Genomic DNA, 6,065 nt, shown 5'->3' with positions numbered 1-6,065 from the left:
TATCACTTGACCACTCATGGCCTCGGACTATAGCATGGGCATCCTTTAGTTATCTCTGTTTATTCTGCGTTCTTGTGCTCCCACCCCCTATACCTTGGCATCATTTACCCTTCCGTTTAATGCACTACCTTCGATCCATCCAATATCTGCACACAGTGGGCTCTACCTTAATTCTATTTCTTTTCTTTCATTTTATATTTCACTTAGGTGCTCTATCCACATGGATGCTGATAGCGTCCTGCCACATCTTTGCCCCTATGGGATTTTCCTTCATTTTCCTGTTCTTCTGCCGCTGTTTAGTTTTTGCTCTGCTGGGCACCTGAATATTGTCCATTGACACTTTCCAATGTCATCCACCACCATTTGTGCCATTAACTGCCGCTGTCATTTCTGATATATGATTGAGTTAGACCTATTGGTCCATTTAATGCCTACAGTGCCTTAATGATCGTTATTGCTTCAGGGATCTGTCCATACGGGACAGTTTACGGCTATTGTTTGACACCTTTTTATCAGCGACACCCAGCGGAGCGCATTCTCTTATTTGCATCTTGCATTTTGCATTGGTTATTCTTTTTGATTATGCATTGTGCATTGTGTGATTATGTAGTATGTTTTTTTCTCTTTCAGCACTATGTTTTACACTTTTTTATGTCATGCCACGTTCCATGTCTTGTTATATACCGTGTGCAGCCTACACTGTCCCCGTCCCCTGTGCGGGCTCAGTGTTGTCTGTGCTGGTGTCCCCCTCCTCGCACATAGCGCACCAGAGCCGTTGCCAGGGACGGCTCCGGCTTTGTTTACATTAGCGATGACACGACAGAGCTGGAGAGCCGGGGGAGCCGCGGGCTGTGCCTGTATGTACACTTGTCGCCTTGATATGGAATAAATCTTCATAGAAAAAAAAAATACAGGGCTTGTTCCGCCTCCCTCTCTTCCCATTGGATGTTGGTTTTTTGCTGTTTTGGCGCCAATTTATGTTTATATCCCTGTGCTAGACACTGCTCAGATAGCCCCTGAGGAAGACCTGTACCGGTTGAAACAGCTGTTGGGCTGTGCCTGTATGTACACTTGTCGCCTTGATATGGAATAAATCTTCGTTTTTTCATCTAAACCGTGAGTGCTGGCTTGTTTTGCTTTTTCCAATGAGCTGGAAAAGCGAGTGCCTTTATATATATATATATATATATATATATATATATATATATATATTGGTAACAACAGCCCGGCACTCCCTTGTACTGAAGAGTTGAAAAATGCCCCGGTGCCCTCAGGATCAAATGCACACCAATAGAAGAAAAGGACTGCGGCACTCAGGGACGTTTTGAAAAATCACTGTATTATGTTCAATACATCATTGCATCGACGTTTCGGGGATTTTAACCCCTTCCTCAAGATGCGGTAGAGACAAGAAGAGAAAAGGAAACCCACTCACCTTTAAAGAAGAAAAGCCCGCCACGAGCCCCGTGCGTCCCGTCCCGAGCTCCAATGTCCGGCGTGAGGGGTGCGCCTGGAGATGACCTGCCGTGACGTCCTTGCTGAGCGCGGACGCCCGTAGCCGGGCAACACTGACGCTATACCCGCAGGCCGGAGACTGGAAAACGGAAAGAGAAAAGGGACATAAAACACAGCGCCGTGCACTAAAGGATGATAGCTAGCTGTAACACACTGTGATATTACAAGATAAAAATGTCGATAAAGCACCATCAATCCCTTTAACCCCAGGAAGCCATACATACTAAAGGTGAAAACCTGCCCTGTGTGCAGAGAGCGGGGAGAGAAGAAAAAAGTACATGGTCGAATATTAGTACAGGTGAACCCGTGACCTAATACCATAAAGGGAGTAGCCACTAGGGATACCTCCTCCAGAGGTAGGGGGCTTGGAGGAGGTATCCCTAGTGGCTACTCCCTTTATGGTTAAAGGGATTGATGGTGCTTTATCGACATTTTTATCTTGTAATATCACAGTGTGTTACAGCTAGCTATCATCCTTTAGCGCACGGCGCTGTGTTTTATGTCCCTTTTCTCTTTCCGTTTTCCAGTCTCCGGCCTGCGGGTATAGCGTCAGTGTTGCCAGGCTACGGGCGTCCGCGCTCAGCAAGGACGTCACGGCAGGTCATCTCCAGGCGCACCCCTCACGCCGGACATTGGAGCTCGGGACGGGACGCACGGGGGTCGTGGCGGGCTTTTCTTCTTTAAAGGTGAGTGGGTTTCCTTTTCTCTTCTTGTCTCTACCGCATCTTGAGGAAGGGGTTAAAATCCCCGAAACGTCGATGCAATGATGTATTGAACATAATACAGTGATTTTTCAAAACGTCCCTGAGTGCCGCAGTCCTTTTCTTCTATTGGTATATATATATATATATATATATATATATATATGCCACACTGTCTGTGCATGCCCCCAGTCCACATTCTAAGCCACACTGTATATATATGCCACACTGTACAAGCCCCTATATTTTATGCCACACTGTATATGCCACACAGACTGTGCATTCTCTATGCCACACTGTATATGTATGACACACTATCTGTACAAGCCCCTGCATTTTATGCCACACTGTATATGCCACACAGACTATGTTTGCTCCCAGTTCATTCTCTATGTCACACTGTATAAATGTATGCCACACTATCTGTGCATGCCTCCAGTTCACATTCTATGCCACACTGTATATATCACACTGCCTGTGCATACCCCTAGTTCACATGATGCAATAATAATGGTTTTAGTGTGCTAGCAACTGTCTGGTCAAAAAAGCCAAGTTGCATGCCATTACCAACAAACAGGGTACAGCATCCTTACCCTGAAATGGTGGTAAAGGAGTGTACTGATTCCTGGTCCCAGGCCCGTTCACTGGGCCCCAGTCCAGCTTGTGCCTTCCTCCAGTTCAGAGCTCTGGCGGTGTCAGTGGTGCACTTTACACTGCTCACTCAGTGTCACTGAGCTGGGAGCTCTCATCTCCGGTCCACTGACTACTAGTCTCCACAACAGAGGCGTAACTAGGGTTTTCGGAGCCCAGGGCAAGATGAAGAGTGGCGCGCCCCCCCCCCCCCCAAAAAAAAAAAAAACAACAAAAAACACACACACAAAAAGAAGTATGGGCGCGCACTGAAAAATGGGTGTGGCAACGCACCAGAAGGGGTGTGGCCACTGAAAATGGGGCGTGCCAACATGACTATCACCTACCCCCTGTGTTGCCTCTCAGCACACTATCACCTACCCCTTGTGTCGTCTCTCAGCACACCTTCATTCAATTTTTGCACAGTATGCATGCAGAGTCCCCTTTTTACACAGTGCCAGAAACACAATTGCCCCACAGTGCCAGATACACAGTGCCCCATAGTGTCAGATCCACAGTGACAGATACAGCGCCCCACAGTGCCAGATACAATGCCCCACAGTGCCAGATAAAAAGCCCCACAGTGCCAGATACAATGCCCCACAGTGCCAGTTACATGCCCCACAGTGCCATACATGCCCCACAGTGTCAGATACCTGCCCCACAGTGCCAGTTACATTGCCCCACAGTGCCAGTTACAATGCCCCACAGTGCCAGATACAATTCCCCACAGTGCCAGTCACATGCCCCACAGTACCAGATGCATGCCCCACAGTGCCAGTTACATGCCTCACAGTGCCAGATATGATTCCCTCCCGTCACTCACCGCTTCCCTCTGCTATGTGAGGGGAGGAGAGCGCAGCGCAGCGCAGCGCCTCTCCTGCCTCTCAACACTCCAGGTCTCCAGCGACGGCTATCATAAATGTGGCGCAGGTTCATTAGCCAAGCAGAGCTCGCGGTCCAGCAGCCAATCAGGAACCGGTCCGCAAGCTCTGATTGGCTAACGCCGCCAGAGACCGGACACACGGAGCGCTGCTGGCAGCGGCGGTTAGCACATTGAGGGGCAGGAGAGACGCTGCGCTCTCCTCCCCTCACATTGCAGCGTGATGGGGTGAGTGGGTACGATGCCCTGGCCTCCAGCGGCAACCCCCTCTGCTGGGCCTGCCAAGGCACCCAGGGCACGTGCCCCACTCACCCTGCCTTAGTTACGCCTCTGCTCCACGACCACAAGTCCACACCACGACCCCTCTGCCACTTCCCAGCATCCTGTGTGTGTCACTGTCACAACCGAGTGGGTGAGATTATGGGTCCCGCAGTGCTTCCTGGGTACGTTACCCAACTATTGCGAAATCCTGCGTGCACACACTAAACTCGCAGGGTGGGGGGCGGCTGATGGGGACTTGGGAGAACAAAGTTGAGGGTGATGTCCAAACACAATAAATCCAGCTTTCTGCAGCAGGTTTCATTGGTTTCCACAGGGAAACATCAGGGGTGTAGAGTGGATCTGGATCCAGAGGCACCAACAGGCAAAGCTTTAGCTGTCACAGTATTCATAGGGGCCTCCTTTATAACTCCGCCTCCAGGTACTGTGAGCTCAGATTTTAGTTGGTGCCTGCAGCAGCAGGTCACTAAACAGGAGGGCTGTTCTGGCAACCCTAAAAGTTTTTTACTTTTTGACCTCCCAAATGGCGCCACATACTCCCGCTTGCATGGTTCCCGGGTACTTGCGGCGGGGACATATGCGGACAAAGGCACAGTCCCGGATCAATCTCCAGGATCACGTGGTTGCTACCGGGAGGCAGGTAAGAGGGTCTCCTAGCGGGACCCGCCATTCAATCGCGTTCCGTCCGTGACCTAGGAAGATGGGCCGCGGCCCTGGCGTGGACACAGTCACTGGGCAGGGACACCACTAGATCACCAAGGCATTAGGAGCACAGGTCAGGTGTACTAACACCTAATTTAATATGGCTCCATAGTACCTGGGGTGGAAGACCAGCATAGGGGAGGAGGCACTTGACCTGTAGCCCCTCCCCTGGCTCAAGGAGCCTTCTGCAACAGATTTCCCACCCTGGAGCTGCCTCACACTCTCCATCTTAACAGCATAGCAGCAGCAGGTCTCCGGGATTGCTTGGCAAGGTCTCCCATGTAAAGCTGCCTGAGTGTATACAGCACCATGCATTTACATTACACTTAAGTATCCTACTGTACCTTTCTCTGAGACAGTGTCAGTTGAGATTTGTGTATATTGCAGATTACATTGTACGAGTAGTCAGCTATATGCTCCGGTCTTCGGACCGTGCTGTGATATACTGCACTTGTCCAGTGCAGCTTTATTGTAATATAAATTCTGCATTGCATGTGACTGTGTGTGCCTGTACTGCTGTGTGGTTTCATGTTCTGTGTTTCCCAGATATAACTATCTCTATATTCTATTCCCTGGGTTAGGTGCATTTGGGTCAAGTAATATAGTTATACACAGAGATTTTCTATATGCCTATATAAGCATATTACTTCTGTGTCACAGTCACACTATATCTTAACTGTTTATTCCACAGATTATTGTTATTTGTCTGGCTATATATCGTACTGTGTAAGTCCAATTGTTTACATTGTGCAATATGTAACAAAAAGGGCAGCAAATCGGTGAAAGCTCCTGCAACATTCAGAGCGTGCTCCGCGGGTTTATCAGAGGAGGAATCGTTACATGATGGGATCTGTACTGCTTGCCATGCACCTCCCAGTCAGTCAGCAGCTCCTGCACCTAGTCAGGAGCCCCCATGGGCAGCATTCACTACCCTGCTGGGCACTCTGGTGGAACGCCTTGTGCCCCCTATGGGGTCGCTCGTGGCATAACCCCCACAAGTTGTCCCTATGGTAAATGCGCCTTGGGCGTAAAATTTGTCTAACCAACTTCAACAGCTTAATCAGTCTCTGGTCAGACAGAAAACTACCTCGGGTCACACACGTGTCCCTGTTTCCTCTAAGCGGGCTGCTTCCTCCTCTCAATCTACAAACCTCTCTGGTGTTTCCTCTGATGAAGAGGGGTGGCGTACGGTCCTGTTTGACACAGACTCCTGTGTTGCAGACGAGGAAGCTCCCTTAATGGTAGATGTCTATGCCATGATAATTGCTCTTAAGAATATTCTCCAAATTACAGACAGATGAGGAGGATGCCACTACTGTGGCAAAGAAGCTGACAAGTTTAAACAGCAGAAAGTG

The sequence above is a fragment of the Pseudophryne corroboree genome, chromosome 10, assembly GCF_028390025.1.
Source record: "Pseudophryne corroboree isolate aPseCor3 chromosome 10, aPseCor3.hap2, whole genome shotgun sequence".
Taxonomy (NCBI): domain Eukaryota; kingdom Metazoa; phylum Chordata; class Amphibia; order Anura; family Myobatrachidae; genus Pseudophryne; species Pseudophryne corroboree.
The sequence above is the reverse complement of the archived record's forward strand: the minus strand, read 5'-3'. Positions refer to the sequence as shown.